The sequence below is a fragment of the Durio zibethinus genome, chromosome 3 (genome assembly GCF_047325235.1).
Source record: "Durio zibethinus cultivar Kanyao isolate XHJ-2024 chromosome 3, ASM4732523v1, whole genome shotgun sequence".
Classification (NCBI taxonomy): domain Eukaryota; kingdom Viridiplantae; phylum Streptophyta; class Magnoliopsida; order Malvales; family Malvaceae; genus Durio; species Durio zibethinus.
The window spans coordinates 29,434,857-29,459,139 of NC_143164.1; the positions used below are offsets into that span (position 1 = coordinate 29,434,857).

At 28.2% G+C, this 24,283-nt stretch overlaps 3 pseudogenes; 2 read left to right on the plus strand and 1 right to left on the minus strand.

Moving 5' to 3' along the window:
• The window catches only part of LOC111283730 (putative alkaline/neutral invertase F), a 135,287-nt pseudogene that overhangs the window by 77,151 nt on the left and 33,853 nt on the right, over positions 1-24,283 (plus strand).
• LOC149519733 (agamous-like MADS-box protein AGL61) lies at positions 5,430-6,090 on the plus strand (annotated as a pseudogene).
• Positions 16,194-17,209, minus strand: LOC149519734 (agamous-like MADS-box protein AGL61; annotated as a pseudogene).

Consider the following 24,283-nt stretch of genomic DNA (forward strand, 5'->3'; position numbering starts at 1 on the left):
GATTGTAAAAAAGAGGTTTGGTAAGTTGTTTTTAATGTTGAAAATCCATTACCATCTGGTCAATTATGGCTCATGATTTGAAATTTTCTGAGACTGCTTTGATCATGTTTGATAATTTGCTCAGGTTTTTGTTCGAAATTTTGTACCCAGTGCTCCGGCTTTTCTGATGAATGGAGAGCCTAAGAACTTTCTCTTGAAAACCCTACATCTTCAAGGGTGGGGGAAAAGAATAGATAGATTCAAGCTAGGCGAAGGTGCAATGCCAGCTAGCTTCAAAGTTCTTCACGAGCCTGTACGTAAATCGGACACAATTATTGCAGATTTTGGAGAGAGTGCCATTGGAAGAGTTGCTCCGGTTGACTCTGGGTTTTGGTGGATCATTCTGCTCCGTTCACATACAAGATCTACTGGGGGTTTATCTCTAGCTGAGACACCTGAGTGTCAAAAAGGGATGAGGCTCATACTTACCGTAGGATCATCTTGAGCATATGGCCCACCATCTGGTGGGACCATAGGTGGCTAATGACAGACAAAGTATGGTCCACTTCAGCTTTTCCATCTCCACCATAAAGTAGAACCAAATATATCAATACCGTATTGTTGCTAAGAAATTGTAGGATCTAGTTAGTTTGTGTTTGTCTTTTTTACTTTCAATGTTATGATACTAATATCCCAAGTAAAAATTGATCGCAAGATCTCAAAAGTGCTGTAATATTCCCGTATAATAAAGTTTTGAATGACATTTCATGGCAGATGTGGGATGACAAGTGGAAAAAGAGCTACAGATAAATAATTTTACTAGTTTGTGTAGCTTTGTTTGCTAGGCTGTCACATGATAGAATAGACAAGAACAATGTGGCTTAGATGGTGGCGGTGATACAACTTCTGATTCTCCTTAGTTTATTATTCTAAGTCCAATTATATGTTTTAGAAATGAAACGATTTAAGAAAATGGTTCTTTTGGTTGACCGGATCCATATATTGATTGTAAGTGAAATATTAGTGAAGGTCTTCCTTCGTCCTCATCTAGTTAGTTCTAGGAAATATTTGTTAATAGACTCATTTTTAATGTTTGAGACAAACATGTTCTTTATGTGATTCATAATGATGACACGACTTATGGGGTATTGTATGTTTTAGCCAAATGGGTTTCTCAGTTTTTGTCCACAAAAAGTGGCTTGTAAGTATTGTTACACTTAAGTCTCTATATATTTTCTATAGATCCTTACAAATTTCTAACGGGGAATTGAAGGTGTTACATATTCATCAAGGACATGATTCGTATCTGAATTAGGAGTCATATATGCCTATTGATTGTCAATTTAGGCAAGCACTTTTTTATTATTCTATTAATGCGGTTGCATTCATGCTTCCCCATAAATCTTTTTAGCTATCCTTTTCTCTATTTTTTTTATTTAAAAATGGATCTTTCTGCATTCTTCAAAATTTTCTTCTTACTTGATGACTTATGCTGATGAAATACTTAAGAAGTTAATTTGCGTTATGCACTTTATATAGACACATCATTTTGTCCGAAAATATTTTTTCGAAATTAAGCTTCAATCGTAATTGAAAGATTTTTTAGATTTAATTCCAGAATCAATTGGCATTAAAAATGATGTGGAGAGATTGTCGAAATTTAATTCTATAATCAATTCACATTAAATTGATAGGGAGAGATTTTGGAATTTGATTTCAGAATCAATTTTCATTAAAACAAAAATAAAATAAAATCAAAGATTTAAGGGAAATTGATTGAGTATGAATTCCTATATAAATCTGTGATCAAAGCAAATGGGGATAAAGAGAAAAAGAGATTATGTAGAAACTCTTGAGAGAAAAGAGAAAATTTTGTTTAGTAACTAAGAGGTTTTTGGTTCTGGATTTGATTTGTTTCGATTTTCTAGAATTGAGATTTGGTGTTTTTGAGTTTGAATTTCTGTAAGCTTCTGTATTTTAGGGACTCTTGGTTTTAGCTTTCTAGATAATTTGTTGGGTTTGTGAAAATTCTCTATCAGCTTTTAAGATTTATTTGTTAATTTCTGAAAATTAGTTAGAGAGAAGATAGAAGAATAATCATTTTAGAAAGAGAGGCATACTCAAATACTTTTGAAGAAAAGCTTGAAATTTGAGGCATGTAAATCTGTGTGTTTTACCATGACCCGATCGTAGGTATTTTCTTCCTATTTTCACTCCATTTTCTGTTTGGACTTTATTTTTCTTATTTTATTTATGTTATTTTGTTTATTTTTATTTACTCTTATTATTTCTTATTTTAAATTGAAAAAAATACATTACTTATTGTTGTGATTTTTTTTCTTTATGAGTTTCATTTTACTTATTTACAAGAAAAGTAAAAATAAAAAATCTTTTCAAATAAATTCATGAATCATTCCAAACTATTGGAGAATTTTTATGGATTTGAATTTTACAAAATCCACCAAACTATTGAGAAATTTCATAAAATCAATTTAAAAAAAATAAAAAATATTTTCATCCTCCAAGAGATTGAATGATTACTTTTTAAATTAAGTCTTACTAAACTATTAAGAGACTTAATAAGGTTGACAAAATTTTTACAAATCTTTTTACAATAAAATCTTACCAAACTATTGAGAGATCTGTCCAAAATAAGTCCTACTAAACTATTTTGTAGTAAATATTGAGAGAAATATAAAAAAGCAAAATTTTCAATTTTGTGGCATTTTTTGAATACAAACGCCACAAATTATAGAAATTAGTGGCATTTGTATCTAAAAACTCGCTAATTTGTGTATTTAGCGGTGTTTGTATCCAAAAAAGGGCATTTTTGGACATAAATACACTAATTTCTATAATTTAGCAGTGTTTGTCTGTATAAACAGCACTAAATTTAGTGGTGTACACAAATGCCGCTAAGTTAGCAATGTTTTAAGGAAAAATGCTGCTATTTTCTCTAATGCAAATATAGTCAATACTTTAACTGACATTTTTGACAAACACCATGAATTGTTTAGCAGCATTTATAAACGCTGCTAAAAATAGAAAAAAATGCTACTAAAGATCTATTCTCTTGTAATGTCAATTGTCATTGGCTGATAGTTTTCTAGAAAAATGGTCTAAGTATATAGTAGTCAATTATCATTGAAAAGGAATCAACTGCTCTATAAGAGGTCAAATGTGGAACCTTTCTAAGATTTGAAAGAAGTTAGTTGCTATATGAAGTAGCCAACTACTCACGCATAAAAAAACATTCTGTAAGGTGAAAATAGTGGACAACTTTATAAAAGAATCGACTAGCCTACTTCAAAAAGCATTCTGGAAATTAAAAATACAAAGAAATAGTTGATTGCTTTCTTAATGGAGTCAACTACTTTGCATGAAAATTTACAATATTCAGGAACGTGAAAAATGGTTTTTCTTTGTATGAAAAGTTTGATTATTCAAATGAACACATATGTCTATAATATTTCAAAGAGATATATTTCTAACCAAAAGAAAATGATCTAACCAAAAAGAAGTGATTTTTAATTAGAATATTACAATAAAGAAGTCACAACCTTATGATTCAATCTCTAGAAATAGAGATTGATGTAAGTTCATTTGGACATACAATTCAATTTAGAATTAACTCTGTTTTTTCTCTTAATTTTTTCTCAATTAAAGGTAAGTTTCTTTAACATTGTTTGCTATAAAAATCTTTGTTAAAGACAAGGTATTTCCATTCTTACCCAAGAGTATTTAGTGGTATACTTTACTACTACAAAGTAAGAATAAAAAAGATTCATTATATCTTGAAGGCATTTTGGTTCACCCTTATTGCATACTATAACTAGTTAAGGTGAAATAAGTCTTAGGGAAAGTGGCATATGTAACACTTCTTGAAGTTATTTCATTTGTATTTGAAAGTCCATATTGTTCAACTCCAACTACATAACAAAGAGGTTACAATAAGTTAACAAGTTGTCAAGACGTTTATCAAAAAGTTTTTTTCTTATAAACTTTTACTTTTATATTTTTTTCTAACATAAATATCATCATTTTCCTTCCATAAATTTGAACTTAAGATTTTCAATTTGAAAGTTTAAATTCTAATCCCTTAATATCTCAAATAACATTAAAATGAAAAAAAACAATTTTCATAAATACTAAAATATTTTTTCTTTCTTATCCATTGCCTTTGGTCCCTTTATCTTTCCCTTACTTTATCATATATATATATATATATGTATATATGAAAAAGAATATCCACTTATACTAGTGTAAGAGTTATGCATTTTTTTATCATTGGATCAAAATTAAATTTATAACACTTACACTTAACCATTTTGATCCATTAGTGCAAGTGAATCCCTCCCCTCACTTTTCTCTATAAATATAGAGAAGGATCAGTTTACATCAATATAAAACCTTTTAGTTTTACATATTTTTTAACTATTTATTTCAATAGATCCCAAAAATGGTAGAGATATGTCAAAAGGAGAAAAAGTGAGTTAATCTCATCTATTAAAATACATGGTTAGAAAAATATGTAAAATTAAAAAATTTTACACTAGTGTAAATTGATCAACACTGTTAACATCCTTTACATTGGTGCTACTAGAGTAGACCTGTTCTAAAAATACTGTTAAAAAAAAAAAGCTAAAATAGCGTTTAGCAAACTTAATAAAAAAGTATGGTGAGATATTGAAAAAATTATTTGATAATAATTTTGTATATTTTTAATAAATAAAAAATAAATAGTCAATTTTGTTAAATTAAATCACAAGTTTTTACGTGAAAATAATAAATAAGAGAAAATATATTTTTATTAATTATAATAAAAACAAATGAATTCAATAATAAATGGAAAAAAATCTAAAAAGATATAATCTTCCTTATAATTTTGTAAATTGTGAGAATATAAAAAATATTTAGTAAATATTCTTTTTTAAAATTAATACTTCTTGAAAAGTTTCGATTTATAATTTCATCTAAAAACTCATATTTGCTTTTCACATAAGTTAAAATTTTTAAAATTCATAATTTTTTCCTAAGTTCGGCCAAATGATTTGTTTTTTAAAATTAGGCTTTTTGTTTATAATAAAATACATGAAACTTTTTAAAAAAGTAAAAATAAAATACAAAGATTTAAAAAACAATAAAATTTTGCAAATCTTTTCTATTCATAAATGTAATTCATAGGGTAACTAATCTTTATAATTTTTCTAAAAAAAACAAAAAAAATCTCATTCAATATCTTTAAATTAGCAGTACACATTATAAAAAGATATTAAAGTGGCAAGTCGGTCACATCACCTAAGTTATTTCTTGTTATACAAGTTAGGTTATTACTTGGTTAAATCCGTATAAATAAACCCATGCACTCAGCCTTTGTTTATTAACCCCTAAAGACACGTAGAAGTGCTGTACAAATTTTGGTGTCCTTGGCTGATCTTCTGTTTTTCACTATGGAGGATAATGTATTGATATCAAACGCAACAGAGGCGAAGAAAACAAGAAGCAGCCGAGGTCGTCAACGAATTCAAATCAAGAAACTGGAAGACAAAAGCAAGCGTCAAGTCACTTTCTCCAAACGTAGAAAAGGGTTGTTCAATAAAGCTAAAGAGCTTTCCACATTGTGCGGGGGCAAAAGTTGGTATCCTTACATGATCAAAATCTGGAAGAGTATACACCAACGATAATGTGGAAGTAGTTCTTGATCGATATCTAGTCGAGTCATCTGCTTAGGGTAATTATTCATGGATAAAGCAGAAAGAAGTTAAAGAAGATATTAGTGATGCGTTTTGGTTGGATCAGCCGATTGAGAACATGAGTCTGGTGGAATTGTTGGAATATGTGATGGCGCTTAATGACTTGAGAAAAAACACAGAGGCTAGAATGGAGGAGCTGAGCATTCAAAAATCTACTTGTTTATGGCATTATGTTGCTGATCAGGAATTGAACAAGGCACAGTTCTTACAGCAGTTAATGGTTGGGGGAAATTATGATTAGTGTCGCAACTCTGACAATTTCACTCTTGTTGAGCATCGTCATTGAATTTAATCACTGCATAATTAGAGAATGATTAATTGGTGGATTATATATATTAATTACCTCTTTTAGGTGGAAATTTTTTAGAGCTAATACTAATGCATAAGATAACATTTTATCTTTATTTTATTTTTGGCTCTTAGGTTGTACTTTTTGAACAGTTTTACATGATTGGAGAGAATAATTTATTGTATTTTACTAACAATTTCCAATTGGCTATCAGGACTTCAAAAAGGACAATAAGATGAGAAAAATATACTAAAGCATAGATTTTTGAAATCTATGCATAAGCCTACATACAGTCTAAGAAGAAGGTGGACCGTTTTGCCTCGTCACTTGGATTGGATTAATTAGCGACTAATGTAACTAGGAAAAAAAACTTAATTGTTTCATTATGGTTAGTATTTAGATTATTATAGATTTTGATGACAATTTCGATCATAATTTTTTCTTTATATTTTCTTCTTGGGTCATTCAAAAATCATCTCTAATTTTTTTTTTTAACATTGGAGAGGAATACAAACAAAGTATCTTTAAAAAACCCCCTTAATCCATCTGCCTCATCTTTAATGAAGTTGATCATAAAAAGATTAGTTTGGGTCTGGAATGGATCCAGGTCCCTTTCACATGTCTTATTTGTTGTCTAGTGATTAATTTTTCTGTTCCTTATTGTTATTTTAACAATAAAAATTGAAGTTGGACAATAATACAATTTGAAGAGAAAGATGAAGCAAAATAAAATCCAGGCATAGTAGATATATATAGTTTTGAATAGAAGTCAAGATAATAGTGTTATCGATTGGTATTGAACAATATAGTGAAAGTAATGGCAATCTAATAATATTGAAAACCAATGTTTTAATTTTTCAAACAAATATCTAAACATGACACCAAATCGTCTCTTCGATTGAGGATAAATCGAACAGATCAGTAAATACGTCTGAAGTAATTATATGAAACATTTTATCCTAAGGCATATTTATTTTGTTCCTACAAAATATAAAATATTCAACAAAAAACCACTAGCTAATTGTATAATACCAATTGGAAACTAAATCAATTTGAAATTTCATGTTTGTGGAGTTATCAGTCTAATTTTGCCCCTTTTGGCTTTATTTCAACACAGTTTTTTCAATTGGAAATATTCTTTCTCGTATAATAGTGTTTATATTTCAATCGAAACCGTTTCTTTCTCATATAATAGTGTTTATATAAAGAAGCAATCAGCAAGTAAAATTTTTTAATTTTGTTTTTTTAATAATCGATTTCAACAAATTTAATGGATGTGTAAGAATATCAATGGGTATAATACAAGACGAGTATACCATTTCCTATCTTCATCCTCAAATTTTTATATTATACCAATTTTAATATTTTTATCTAATAGGTATTTCAAATATATCTTCATCTCCATGCTCCTATATTTTTAAAGAGTGTGGGTGATCTTGTAACTGTAACTTTTCTAAAAAAATAAAAACCAAATTCTATATTTTGCTTTTTTTTTTTTTTTTAAATTTTCACATTTATGTAATTTTTTATACACATATTAATATATATTTTTAAATAGAAATATATTAATTTTAATTTATCTAAAATAAAATTTTAAATTATTTAATAAAAATTTATTTACTAAATATAAATATAAGATACAGATACAGAATATGTACTATATTATCCATCTCTATTCTCGTATTTGATAAAAAATTTAAAATCATATATATTTCCATCTTTATCCTTAAAATTTAATACTCATTATGTTTCCATTAGGGTAAAAAGTCAAGTTTCCTATCGAGAACGCGTAAAATTGATATTTCTAAATGGATGAGAGAGATAAGTCAAAAATAGAAAAAGAGTTTAATATAATATTTTAGATCTATTAAAATCAATGATTAAAAAAATATAAAACTAACAAATTTTACACTGATATAAGTTAATCTCTTTATATATATATAATATATGACCATTCTTACAATTAAAGGTATAAATGATACATCTATTGAGTTAAGCTCAAGCTCGAGTAACGCGATTTATCAATCGAGCCAAATTCAAGTATCATAATATCCGATTTAAATAGCTGTGAATCTAATCGAGCTTTTCTATTTTAATATATTTTTTTATTATTTAATTAAAAATTAAAAATTTATCCATATATATATAAATCCTTAACAACACTATTCACACTCATTTAATATTCTAACATTCATATGCCCATTTCTGTCTATTTCCTTTTCATTCCCACTCTCCCGATCCCTCTCCAAATCCAGGTGCCCCTATCTTTCCTCTTCTAAAGCCCTCTTAGATTCTCAACAACCACCCATTTCCTTACTTTCTTACTCTTTTGAGCTTTCATCTTTAAAATTTTCTTGCTTTCCCTATCTAGAGTTCGATTCAACAATCTTTACTCTAGCTAACAATGTCCCTTTTAGGCCAATGGCAACAGTAGCTATTCTCCATCAATGACACCTGGTTTAATTTTAGTAGCAATTCTAGGTAAGGTCTCTAAGTTTTTTTTTTTCTTTCATTTTGAGTTCATTGGCTTGATTTTTGAAATAGGCCCTTAGAAATTGTTGTTCGATTCTATGCTAAAACTTTTCTTAACTACCTTGTTAACTTTTGACTATTTAGATTTAATTTTTTAAGTTTTTTTTTTTTATAATTAATTTGTTAAGGGTAGTTGTCTTGATTAGTTAAATTGGGATTTTGCTATCAATCATGTTAATTTGATTTGTAATTTTGGACTAGATATCAAGATTAATCGAGCTTGAGCTTTATCTCGAGTCGAGCTTAAGCTTGAAAAATAAAATTTTGTCAAGTTTAAATCGAGTTTTGAGTTTGAAATTTTCAATCGAGCTCGTGCATAGCAGTGTATTAGCTTGACTCGACTCGATTACACTCTTACTTGTAAATGGTTTAAGTAAAGCACAAGTTATGGAAAAACAGGAGAATAATAGATTAATCAACACGCATGCAAAATCTATTTTCAATTCTTTTCGACAAACATACATATGCAAAATCTGATATGATCTTATTATTATTTTAAAATTTAAAAAGTTATTTTCTTTTTGTTTGTCACATTTTTTTCATAAATCCAATTCCATTCCAACTTTGCAATCATCAAAATTTTCATTAAACTCTTTACCCCATTCAAAACTTTCACTGACATTTCTTTTAATTGAATTTATCAAAAAGTAAATTTTTATCATTGAAATTAAATTTAATATTTTATCAATATACCACGCGATTGTTAACATTTGGCTGACATTTCATATATGTTTTAAATGTTTGATTCTAATCATAATATTGTTTCATTTTTGTTGTATTTACCATTGTAATCAATTTAAATGATCAAATTATGTTATCAATCTCAGTAATTAAGTAAAAATATTGATTTAGTCTATTTGCAATAATTTCAATATTGACAATACCTTTACTTTTCAAATTTTGGAATTTCAATCGAATCATTAATATTTAATTTTTTTTCGTTAAATCCGCTGATGTGGATATTGATCTATTAACATGACATTAATTTCGATTACATGGCAAATTTCATTGGCTGGTGATTTGGGTTATGATGACATGGATTTTTTTAATTCACATGGCAAAGATGTGAAATTGGGTAGGTAATTTATTACATAATTATGACATAATGGTATTTATCAAATCATTGAATCATCTTATGCTAAGAGAATGATTAATCACTCTTACAATCTTATCTCTTTGTTTAGATATAAACCAAATATGATATAAAATGATTATTACAAACCAAATATGATATAAAATTATTATTATCCTATCCTCTCTATTATTTTATGTGTCACACATGACTGAAGGGATGAAAAAGCTTCTTATATAGAGGATGAAATTTTGCAACCCTTGATCCCAATTCTATTCCAAATAAATTTGTAATTGTTGTATTGTATGTTTTTGAATTTAGTGAAAGTAGTATATTAAATGCAAAATTCATTACTTAAATAGTAATTTAACTATAGACCTAAAAATAATTGATAACAACATTATTTTCTGTAATAAATTCCACCGCATGCCATTTTTGTTGATAACTTGACATGATAATATAAATTTTTGGACAATATTGCATACCTTAATACAAAAAAAAAAATTCAGTAAAATACAAAAAATGTTTTTTTTATAATTTTTAAAAAGTTATTATTTAATTACAATAAAATATCTATCTATCTTATAAATAAAAGTTAACTATGTGGTCTGCTTTGTTGACGCCTATCTCATGGGATGAAGTTGATATTTTTAAATTCATAAGAGGTGAATTAGGCATGTTATGACTTTTAAGACTCGATTGTTGGGTTCTCATTCATTTTAACCACTTTAGTCATACTCCAAACCTAAGTTAATGGTTTTTGTTTGTGATGTATAATTCCTAATAATTATATTTAATTTTTTTTCATATTAGTTTTTTTTGTTAATTTAAAATCAAGAAGCTTAGTAAGTATATTACATAAACAAATAAAAATAAGAACTATAATAATGATAAAAAATTATTGTTAAAAAATCCTCCATTGTTGAAAAAAAATCTATTCATTTGGATTAAAAAAAAATAGAAAATGGTAAACTGAAATATTCATTTGATTGTAAGTTATTTCAATGGAATGACTTGGGATTCATTTTGCTTAAACATGTATATATTTGTAAGTTATATATATTGTTAAAATAAATTTGTAAAAAATATAATATCCAAGTAAACTTTCAATTTAGCTAAAAAAATAAAATAAAATTTATGTTTTTTATTACATTAAATTAAAATCATAACATTAGATTATATAAATACATATTTAAATACATTAGCAATGAAATATGTACCCATGCTACTATTCTTTTACAAATATATACCATAAAGCAAAAAGATTAGTCCATCTCCAAGTCATCTCCAATATGCAACGTTATCTAAGATGAAGACAAAATTTTAATATTGTTACCAATTGTGCTTAAATTGATTTTTAATTAAAGTTTGTAAGATTAAATTCATTAAAAATAGGACAAATAGATTAAAGCTAAAAATTAAGATAGTAAAATGACTGAAATCAAATTTTAACTTAATATTTAAAAGAAATGTATTCATTTATGAAGCCACTTGATCTACACCTGCATGATTAAAGGATAACGTCATATCCCATTAAAGTATATTTAAAAATATTAATAAATTAATATTATAAAAGATACATTATAATTTTTAATTCCACTTTCTTTATTTTTACAAAAATAAAACTATTTATAAAGTTTGAAAATTGTATTTATTACGTCCATTTACTTGATCAATCTTAGTCAACATGATCAAACCTTCAAATTGCCTAGGGAATGCACACCAAAGTTGCTACATCATCAATGCCTAAAGAAATGGCTCACCCTTCGCCAAGGGAAAGATTTGCCTAACATCTCCACCGATATCCCATCAAGGCAACATATCAAAATTGAACACTTAACCTCCAACTTATCTAGGACTATTAAAAATAGCCCGTGCCTACTTAGGATGATTAAATGTGGCTTATAGTCATCCACGTGAATCCTCCTCAAGCTTCACATATACTTTTCATTAACTGTTAACTATCTCAATTAAATCACCACCTCTTGTCTCATAATAAGATAAAGATGAGTCCTGGTATGTAAGACAATACACATACTCCACATTTAAACATTTTCCCTCCATTGAAGCTTTCTTAATACACCTCACCATTTTCCTTGGTTTTCCTCATGTATTCCACTAATTTAAGTTAAGGAGTGCTTCTTAAAAACAAACTCTAGCATCCTTTATTGTGCTTTTTAGTTACAGGTTTAAGCTATACAACCTTTAACAACTTCACACAAACTTTCTCTAACTAACATTACGTTTGGATTGAAATGAAGGAAAGAAAAGGAAAAAAAATGAAAATAAAAAAAGTAATGGAAATAGAAAAACCATTTTTTTGTTTGAATAAACTTTTAATTTAAAAGAAAGAAAAGAAGTCGAAACTCAATAACTTTTGATTTCTCTTGTAATCCTAATTGTTTTTAATATCTCAATTTAGGGGAAAAGCTAAGGAAAGGAAAGTTCAAAAAATTTTATTTTTATAAAAAGACTATTACATCTATGTTTTTATTATGACATTAGATTTGATTATATAATTAATACTTTCTACAAAAATAATTTCTTTTTTTGAGTATTTTATGCAATATCACAGTTTATAAATATTTTATGATTTTTTAATTCTTAATAACAAAATAAGCCAAATTATTGTCAGAATAATTAAAAGATTGAATTAAACACAAAATTAAGAGTAAATAAATAACTAGCTAATATATCTTATCATATTAAACATGCTCAATTTTTTTAAAAAAGATTTATTTATACAAGCTAAGTAGCATAAAGATATATTTGTATATTATATGTTACTTTATAAAAAAATGTTATAATTGAAAAAATATTATAATAAATTATTTCTTTTCCTTTTCACTATTTATCCAAATAATAGTTATCAGAATTTTTTTTCTTTTCTTTCTTTTATTAATTTTAACTATCCAAATAGGAATACATATACTATTTTCTTTCCTTTAAAATTTTTTTTCTTTTATTTTATTAATATCTATCCAAATATAGCATAAAACATCAAAAATACTATCAACAGTATTGATGATATATAGGAAATAATATTCCATATATAAATATCTTTTGAGTTAAAGACTAAACTACATTTACTCCTATTTAAAAATTTGAAATTAAAAATATTTAATTTTTTTGTCGTCATAAAATGATATAATATATGATTGCAATTTGATATTGTATTTTAAAGATCTTAGTTCAGATTCTTAAATATAAATAAGTAAAATTACATGACAAAAAAGGTATTATCCTAATTACATAACTCAAGGATTAAAAGGGTTATAATTAATTTTTTTATTTAATAAGAGATGAGAATATATAGTGAAGTTCGAACTTTCTTCTTACATTTAAAAATTTTTTCTGTCACTATATAAAAAAAATTGAAAACCAACTAATTATTAATTAGATGAAATATATGTTGATTAAATTTTTAAAATTTATGAATTTAAAATAAATTGAGACATATAATGTTTTTCTAGTCGAGTTAAATAAGTAAGAATAGAGAATTAAATGTGAATCAAGAGTTAAAAAAAATTAAAAAACTTAACGTAAGCACGCTAAAATTAAATGAAACGTTATTAATTACAAAATTAAATTCAGAGTTACTTTACCTAACCAAAATCAATGTATGGTAAAAAAAGAACAAATCCAACATAAACTAATAAAAAAAGTTGGCCACTGAAAAGTCCAGTTCCAGACTTCCAGTTGCCAAATCAGACGATCTCATAGCCATTTCTAAATAGTGTCGTTTACTACAGTGTGAACATTTCACAAGCATTTTTACCGGCAATTATCGATAAACTTAACCCATCCCCTTTTTTTGTTCTTACATAAAAACGAGAAAGACATGGTTATAGTATGCCTATTGTCATAATAAGTTTTTGTTTTTATTTTTTTTGTCAAGTCTTTTTCTTCTCACTCTATAAATATCATATCCCCACGATCTTCTAAATTTTCTTTGCCTATTCTTCCTCTTATTTTATCTCTTTATCTTTTCGACCATTTTTCGACGAAATCGTCGGTCGTTATTCTCTCTTGGGGTTGTCGGAGAATTCATTTTCTCCAACATTTTGCTTTCTTAAGGGTTTGCCTTTTATTTATATAAAGCTCTTTCTTTCTTTTTCGGTGTCTGGGTGTTTTGATTAATTTGTTTGATGTCTTGGCCTGAGTTTCAGATTTGGGTTTTCTTTTTTTAGCTGGCTTGATTTCTATTATTTCTTTTGTTTCTTTTTTTGTTACACTCTGTTGGTTTTTTCTTGGTATGTATCTTGATCTATTCCCTTTTTTTTTTTTTTATCTTGATTAATTTTTTCTTATAGCCAAATAGAATGTAGTAAATTTCTTAAAAATTTACAAAATAAATAATTTTTTAAAAAACTTGCAAATAAAAAATTACATATATATATAAATATAATGATTATGATTGACGTTGGTTGTTGGAAAATTCCGTCTTATCCTTCAACCATCTTGGTAATGTATGAGTAAAAGTTTTGGTTTTAAATTTATTTTTGTTTTCTTCCCTTTACAAAAAGGAAAAGGGTTGTTGAATGGATAACAAGGCAAGGCTTTTATTTCATCAGCTTTATAAGTAGTCTTAGCATTTTAGTTCCTATATTAAGCATGTTTATTTGCTATTCTGGGGTTTATGCTTTGTTGTTATACAAAATATTTGGGGCTCTAATTCTTTGTTTTTTTTTTTTTTTGAACTGTAGATCTCTTCTTCTAAAACTTAAAACTTTTGTTTTTGTGCATTAAAGACAAAGAAATGTATGGGACTAAAGAGGTGGAACATAGAAATGTGAGCTCAACTTGCTCAATCTCCAAAATGGATGATTATGATCTCTCGCGCCTCCTTGATAAGCCAAGGCTTAACATAGAGAGGCAAAGATCATTTGATGAGAGGTCAATCAGTGAGCTCTCTATTGGTCTCACAATAGGGGGTTATGACAATTATGACCACGTACTTTCTCGGTGGGAGGTCAGGTTTTGGTATTCCGGCTTCATCAAGTAGAAACTCTTTTGAGCCGCGCCCTATGGTGGCTGAAGCATGGGAAGCTCTCAGGAGGTCTTTGGTGTATTTTCGAGGCCAACCAGTTGGTACCATTGTCGTGTATGACCATGCATCTGAGGAAGTTTTGAACTATGATCAGGTAAAGTTCTCATCTCATAGTATGAAGTAGGACCCTTTTTTGGTGATAATGAAATTATTATTGCATATGTGTAAATTATAAACTATGACATTGACATTTATTATTGATTATGATCATGTGTTGAGCATCAACCTATAATTAATTAGTGATGGATGGAAAGCTTGAACCAGAATACAAGGACTAGCAAACTCTGAACTTAATTGAATGTGGGCAAACATCATTTAATACTAAATGTGGGGTAACATCATTTAAAACTAAATACCTTGATCCAAGTTGGAGAACTTTGATTGGGTGAAACTTCAAGCCAAACCTGAACGAATTTTTATATGAATAGAGAATACTGATTGTCAAGGAAAAATGACATGGGGTCAGTCCGACACAGACATGACATCGACGTGGCAAATATGTGTCAGATGTCCTTGGACACACCAAAAAAAAAAAAATAGACACGACAAGGGAACGGCAAGGACACGGCATGGAAAGTTTTTTTTGCTTAAATTTTTCTCTAAGAAGTGAGAATTGTAAAGTCCATCGAGAAATAAATCAGAAGTATAAAACCACACAAGTGATAAATTTCATATCTAGATTGAAGCATCACCTTTTAATTTGTTGAAGGTTGAGGAAGATGAAAGATGGAGGAGATGATAATGTCATAAACTGAAGACTATTAATTTGTTGAAGGTTAAAGAAGATGAAGGATAGAGGAGATGTCAAAGTCATAAAGGGAAGATTGGAGAAATATCTAGGGCATAGAGATGTTCAATTTCTTCTTTATCTGTTGGTCTTTTTGCTTTCTTTAGTTGTTAGTGATTATAATATGATTTCTTTACTTATTATATTGGGCCATGAATGAAGAATGGACCCATTAAGAAAGGGCTTTTTATTTGGGCAGAAATAATATGGATAATGAAACTTATTTTAGATCATGTTTATATTGCATATTTTAATATAAGAAATATATAAAATATTTTTTATTACCGTGTGTCCGTGTCCTACCATACTCATATCTTTAGTTTTTTTAAAATTACCGTGTCCATGTGTTATTGTACTGTTTTGCCTGTCCAGTGCTTCGTAGCTGATTGTAAAAAAGAGGTTTGGTAAGTTGTTTTTAATGTTGAAAATCCATTACCATCTGGTCAATTATGGCTCATGATTTGAAATTTTCTGAGACTGCTTTAATCATGTTTGATAATTTGCTCAGGTTTTTGTTCGAAATTTTGTACCCAGTGCTCCGGCTTTTCTGATGAATGGAGAGCCTAAGAACTTTCTCTTGAAAACCCTACATCTTCAAGGGTGGGGGAAAAGAATAGATAGATTCAAGCTAGGCGAAGGTACAATGCCAGCTAGCTTCAAAGTTCTTCACGAGCCTGTACGTAAATCGGACACAATTATTGCAGATTTTGGAGAGAGTGCCATTGGAAGAGTTGCTCCGGTTGACTCTGGGTTTTGGTGGATCATTCTGCTCCGTTCACATACAGGATCTACTAGGGGTTTATCTCTAGCTGAGACACCTGAGTGTCAAAAAGCGATGAGGCTCATACTTACTCTGTGTCTATCGGAAGAATTTGATACATTTCCAGCCCTACTTTGCGCTGATGGGTGCTCTATGATTGATCGAAGAATGGTAAGCTATTCTTCTAGTCTTAATCTTTCTCTCTATTTTGTGCATGTGTGTGTGCTCACCTGCTTCTATACGTAAGTTTCCTTGCTAATCTTATAGTTATTTTAATGTGAGACAAGCAAAGCATTTGAGAAACTTAAAATATCAAACTCTATGAAAATTGGAATTTGGATATAAGATGGATTAGTAATGGAAAACATAATGGCCAATAGTAATATATTATTACAGCTTAGTGACAGAATGGAGCAGCATGACCTTCAGAAATCTCGGTCCTTGTTCAATTCCTGATCAGCAACATATTGCCATAAATAAGTAGATTTTTGAATGCTCAGCTCCTCCACTCTAGCCTCTGCGTTTTTTCTCAAGTCATTAAGCGCCATCGCATATTCCAGCAGTTCCACCAGACCAATGTTTCTCAATCGGCTGATCCAACCAAAACCCACCACTAATATCTTCTTTAACTTCTTTCTGCTTTATCCATGAATAATTACCCTGACCAGATGACACGACTAGATATCGATCAAGAACTGCTTCCACATTATCGTTGGTGTACATTCTTCCAGATTTTGATAACGTGAGGATACCAACTTCTACCCCACACAATGTGGAAAGCTCTTTAGCTTTATTCAACAACCCTCTTCTACGTTTGGAGAAAGTGACTTGACGTTTGCTTTCGTCTTCCAGTTTATTGATTTCAATTCGTTGACGACCTCGGCTGCTTCTTGTTTTCTTCGCCTCTGTTGCGTTTGACATTAATACATTATCCTCCATGGTGAGAAAACAGAAAATCAGCCAAGGACACCAAAATTTGTACAGCACTTCTATGCGTCTTTAGTGGTTGATAAACAAAGATTGAGCGCATGGGTTTATTTATACTGGTTTAACCAAGTAATAACCTAACTTGCATAACAAGAAATAATTTAGCTATGTGACCGACTTGCCACTTTAATTTCCTTTTATAACGAGTACTGCTATTTTAAAGATATTGAGTGAGATTATTTTTTTTTAGAAAAATTATAAAGATTAATTATCCTATACATTTAAATTTTATGAATAGAAAAGATTTACGAATTTGTATTATTCTTCGAATCTTTATATTTTATTTTTACTCTTTAAAAAAGTTTCATGTATTTTATTACAAACAAAAAGCTTAATTTTTTAAAAAGAAATCATTTGGCTCAACTTATGAAAAAATTATGAATTTTAAAAGTTTTAACTTATGCATGAAGCATATTTGAGCTTTGAGAGGAATGGTAAGCTATTTTTTTAGTCTTAATCTTTCTCTTTATTTTGTGCATATGTGTTACTCACCTACTTATACACGTAAGTTTCCTTGCCAATCTTATAGTTATTTTAATGTGAGACATGCAAAGCATTTGAGAAACTTAAAATATTGAACTTTATGAAAATTGGAATTTGGGTATAAGATGGATTATTAATGGAACAAATAATGGCCAATAGTAATTTATTATTACAGCTTTGTGACAGAGAATGGAGCAACATGACTTTTAGAAATCTCGATCCTCGATTTTAATTTAGTAATATGCTGTTTCTACAAACATAATATGATTTATATTGATGGTTCAACTGATGTAATTTATATGTTTGTTTAGACCAACTTACTTTTGATTTTATAGCTAATCTCCTAATGGCTTGGGAAGTCATTCAAGCAAATAAATTCAATTTTTTTCATATCATTAATATTATATGAATATTTGTGTGAAATCGTCATAGTTTACCAACAATACATTATACGCCTCAATTGCTTTTTTGGTCTTGCGTAACTGTACAGGAGAACGTTATCTGGTACAAATAAAATAGTTCTGGGAGAATCTTATTAGATATAATCTGATTTTAATAATTCTGACTTCTGAGAACCAAATCTTGCTGTACTGAACATAAATGAGTTCTTCGGCTTTGGGCCCATGTCTATTTCTATTAACTTTGTATGAAAAGCTATAAGGTTCCATCTTGAGTTTTTACCGTAGGATCATCTTGAGCATATGGCCCACCATTTGGTGGGACCATAGGTGGCTAATGACAGACAAAGTATGGTCCACTTCAGCTTTTCCACCTCCACCATAAAGTAGAACCAAATGTATCAATACCGTATTGTTGCTAAGAAATTGTAGGATATAGTTAGTTTGTGTTTGTCTTTTTTACTTTCATGGATATGATACTAATATCCCAAGTAAAAATTGATCGCAAGATCTCAAAAGTGCTGTAATATTCCCGTATAATAAAGTTTTGAATGACATTTCATGGCAGATGTGGGATGACCAGTGGAAAAGGAGCTACAGATAAATAATTTTAATAGTTTGTGTAGCATTGTTTGCTAGGCTGTCACATGATACAATAGACAAGAACAATGTGGCTTAGATGGTGGCGGTGATACAACTTCTGATTCTCGTTAGTTTATTATTCTAAGTCCAATTATATGTTTTAGAAATGAAACGATTTAAGAAAATGGTTCTTTTGGTTGACCGGATCCATATATTGATTGTAAGTGAAATATTAGTGAAGGTCTTCCTTCGTCCTCATCTGGTTAGTTCTAGGAAATATTTGTTAATAGACTCATTTTTAATGTTTGAGACAAACATGTTCTTTATGTGATTCTATAATGATGACACGACTTATGGGGTATTGTATGTTTTAGCCAAATGGGTTTCTCAGTTTTTGTCCACAAAAAGTGGCTTGTAAGTATTGTTACACTTAAGTCTCTATATATTTTCTGTAGATCCTTACAAATTTCTAACGTGGAATTGAAGGTGTTACATATTCATCAAGGACATGATTCGTATCTGAATTAGGAATCATATCTGCCTATTGATTGTCAATTTAGGCAAGCATTTTTTTATTATTCTATTAATGTGGTTGCATTCATGCTTCCCTATAAATCTTTTTAGCTATCCTTTTCTCTATTTTTTTATTTAAAAATGGATCTTTCTGCATTCTTCAAAATTTTCTTCTTACTTGATGACTTATGCTGATGAAATACTTAAGAAGTTAATTTGCGTTATGCACTTTATATAGACACATCATTTTGTCCGAAAATATTTTTTCGAAATTAAGCTTCAATCATAATTGAAAGATTTTTTAGATTTAATTCCAGAATCAATTGGCATTAAAAATGATGTGGAGAGATTGTCGAAATTTAATTCTATAATCAATTCACATTAAATTGATAGGGAGAGATTTTGGAATTTGATTTCAGAATCAATTTTCATTAAAACGAAAATAAAATAAAATAAAAGATTTAAGGGAAATTGATTGAGTATGAATTCCTAAATAAATCTGTGATCAAAGCAAATGGGGATAGAGAGAAAAAGAGATTATGTAGAAACTCTTGAGAGAAAAGAGAAAATTTTGTTTAGTAACTAAGAGGTTTTAGGTTCTGGATTTGATTTGTTTAGATTTTCTAGAATTGAGATTTGGTGTTTTTGAGTTTGAATTTCTATAAGCTTCTGTATTTTAGGGATTCTTGGTTTTAGCTTTCTAGATAATTTGTTGGGTTTTTGAAAATTCTCTGTCAGCTTTTGAGATTTATTTGTTAATTTCTGAAAATTAGTTAGAGAGAAAACAGAAGAATAATCATTTTAGAAAGAGAGGCATACTCAAATACTTTTGAAGAAAAGCTTGAAATTTGAGGCATCTAAATCTGTGTGTTTTACCATGACCCGATCGTAGGTATTTTCTTCCTATTTTTACTCCATTTTCTGTTTTGACTTTATTTTTCTTATTTTATTTATGTTATTTTGTTTATTTTTATTTACTCTTATTATTTCTTATTTTAAATTGAAAAAAAATACATTACTTATTGTTGTGATTTTTTTTTCTTTATGAGTTTCATTTTACTTATTTACAAAAAAAGTAAAAATAAAAAATCTTTTCAAATAAATTCATGAATCATTCCAAACTATTGGAGAATTTTTATGGATTTGAATTTTACAAAATCCACCAAACTATTGAGAAATTTCATAAAATCAGTTTAAAAAAAATAAAAAATATTTTCATCCTCCAAGCGATTACAGGATTACTTTTTAAATTAAGTCTTACCGAACTATTAGGAGACTTAATAAGATTGACAAAATTTTTACAAATCTTTTTACAATAAAATCTCACCAAACTATTGAGATCTGTCTTAAAATAAGTCCTACTAAACTATTAGGAGATTTTACTAATTTTTTTGAATAAAAGTACATTAATAAATTTGACGATGAAGCCTCTTCAAAGTGGGACACTAGTCTCCATGAATACTTATGAGGTAAGAGAATTATCTTAAATTGCTACCATACTATTGGAATAATTTTAAGATATATTTTTAATATTAAATTATTTGGTAAATCATAAATATGATCAAGGCTTGGATAGTCTAAAATCCAACTGGTACAATCTTTTGGATGGGCGCTGTGGGAGTGCTATAACCTTCCCATACTCTCGAACCTAAACTTTGGTTTCCTAGATCAAAATCTACTATTTAAAGATACCTAACACTACAGCAAAATGGCATATTAGCAGTAGTTTTGTAGTGGCCTTTCACTTACAAATGTCGCTAGCTTCCGTGTTTTTATAAAACTTCAAGTGTTTATTATCCAAACGCCACTAAATATTCAAATAGCGGTGTTGTTACTTATAAATGCCATCCAAGACTTGATATTAGAGGCATTTCTCGACTAAAACACCTTGAATATGTTTTATTAAAAGTTTTAATGAATAGTTAAGGCGTATTTTTGATAGACAACGCTTTCAATAATCACGTCATAAAAAATTATATAAGATTAATGAAGGTGTTGTTTACAAGAAACGCCTTTAATATGTAGATAAAAAATTTTTGACTTATGAAATTTATTTTCTTCAAAAATTCTTTCAATATTAAACTTATCAAATCTTTTGGATCGTACAGATGTTTACCATAAGGTTGTTAGTTCGATTCGTCCTTTAGCCTTTTTTTGGGTCTAGGCACAGATTATTTGTTATTGATTATTCTAGGCATTTTCTTGACAAAAAACGCATTCACCATTGTTTCAGTTGTTGCTGAGGGTCGCCCAATTTATGATAACATAAAAGCTTTCATAAGGCATGTTAATTTGATCTTCTACTTTACTCTGAGCAATTAAGATATGCCTTATTTATTTATTTCCTAAATTCACAAATACATGATATCATCAAATGTTGGAGAAGTAATATCCATATTCTTGACTATTGCTCTGGGGTTACTAGAATGCATGATATTTGTGCAACTTTTATGGGTAAATTTGGTTATTGATGGTCCTTTTATGATAGCTTTTGGGTTTAATCCTCCAAATGAAGGCATAATACAAAGCACCCTGTAAAAGTGATGATGCTCTTATTAACTCATGGGTTCTCTTCTGTTACTTGATTTGTATTCATTAGCACTTATTATCTCTCCCTTGAAATTCATTTGACTTCATGAAAGTTAGAGCTTAAGATACCTATAGAGACAATGTGTGCTTTCAAAGCTTGTGGGCAAAGATAAGAGAGATATCAAGATAACGTTTTCTTTTAAAATTGTTCAATATTATGTGATTAAGAGTTTGATGTATTATTTTGCTTACATTTTTCCTATCTGCTTCTATATTTTTAGAAAAATAGATGTAAATAACAATATGTATTGGAACAAATTATGTCTTTAGATATTTAAATATTTATAATATTCAATTTATAAAAATCGTTTTTATTTCTTTCAAATTTTTATTTAATTATAGTAGTAAATATTGAGAGAAATATAAAAAAGCAAAATTTTCAATTTTGTGGCATTTTTTGAATACAAACACCACAAATTATAGAAATTAATGGCGTTTGTATCTAAAAACTCGCTAATTTGTGTAATTAGTGGTGATTGTATCCAAAAAAGGGCATTTTTGGACATAAATACACTAATTTCTATAATTTAGCAGTGTTTGTCTGCATAAACAGCACTAAATTTAATGGTGTACACAAATGTCGCTAAGTTAGCAATGTTTTAAGGAAAAATGCTGCTATTTTCTCTAATGCAAATATAGTCAATACTTTAAGTGACATTTTTGGCAAACACCATGAATTGTTTAGCAGCATTTATAAACGCTGCTAAAAATAGAAAAAAATGCCACTAAAGATCTATTCTCTTGTAATGTCAATTGTCATTGGCTGATAGTTTTCTAAAAAAATGGTCAAGTATTTAGTAGTCAATTATCATTGAAAATGAATCAACTGCTCTATAGGAGGTCAAATGTGGAACCTTTCTAAGATTTGAAAGAAGTTAGTTGCTATATGAAGTAGCCAACTACTCACGCATAAAAAAACATTCTGTAAGGTGAAAATAGTGGACAACTTTATAAAAGAATTGACTAGCCTACTTCAAAAAGCATTCTGGAAATTAAAAATAGAAACGTGAAAAATGGTTTTTCTTTGTATGAAAAGTTTGATTATTCAAATGAACACATATGTCTATAATATTTCAAAGAGATATATTTCTAACCAAAAGAAAATGATCTAACCAAAAAGAAGTGATTTTTAATTAGAATATTACAATAAAGAAGTCACAACCTTATGATTCAATCTCTACAAATAGAGATTGATGTAAGTTCATTTGGACATACAATTCAATTTAGAATTAACTCTATTTTTTCTCTTAACTTTTTCTCAATTAAAGGTAAGTTTCTTTAACATTGTTTGCTATAAAAATCTTTATTAAAGACAAGGTATTTCCATTCTTACCCAAGAGTATTTAGTGGTGTACTTTACTACTACAAAGTAAGAATAAAGAAGGCTTCATTATATCTTGAAGGCATTTTGGTTCACCCTTATTGCATACTATAACTAGTTAAGGTGAAATAAGTCTTAGGGAAAGTGGCATATGTAACACTCCTTGAAGTTATTTCATTTGTATTTGAAGGTCCATATTGTTCAACTCCAACTACATAACAAAGAGGTTACAATAAGTTAACAAGTTGTCAAGACGTTTATCAAAAAGTTTTTTTCTTATAAACTTTTACTTTTATATTTTTTTCTAACATAAATATCATCATTTCCTTCCATAAATTTGAACTTAAGATTTTCAATTTGAAAGTTTAAATTCTAATCCCCTAATATCTCAATTAACATTAAAATGAAAAAAAAAAATTTCATAACTACTAAAATATTTTTTCTTTCTTATCCATTGCCTTTGATCCATTTATCTTTCCCTTACTTTATCATATATATATATTTATGTATATATGAAAAAGAATATCCACTTATACTAGTATAAGAGTTATGCATTTTTTTATCATTGGATGAAAATTAAATTTATAACACTTACACTTAACCATTTTAATCCATTAGTGCAAGTGAATCCCTCCCCTCACTTTTCTCTATAAATATAGAGAAGGATCAGTTTACATCGATGTAAAACCTTTTAGTTTTACATATTTTTTAACTATTTATTTCAATAGATCCCAAAAATGGTAGAGATAAGTCAAAAGGGAAAAAAGTGAGTTAATCTCATCTATTAAAATACATGGTTAGAAAAATATGTAAGATTAAAAAATTTTACACTGGTGTAAATTGATCAACACTATTAACTTCCTTTACATTGGTGCTACTAGAGTAGACATGTTCTAAAAATATTGTAAAAAAAAAAGCAAAAATAGCATTTAGCAAACTTAATACAAAAGTATGGTGAGATATTGAAAAAATTATTTGATAATAATTTTGTATATTTTTAATAAATAAAAAATAAATAGTCAATTTTGTTAAATTAAATCACAAGTTTTTAAGTGAAAATAATAAATAAGATAAAAATATTTTTTATTAATTATAATAAAAACAAATGAATTCAATAATAAATGGAAAAAAATCTAAAAATATATAATCTTCCTTATAATTTTGTAAATTGTGAGAATGTAAAAAATA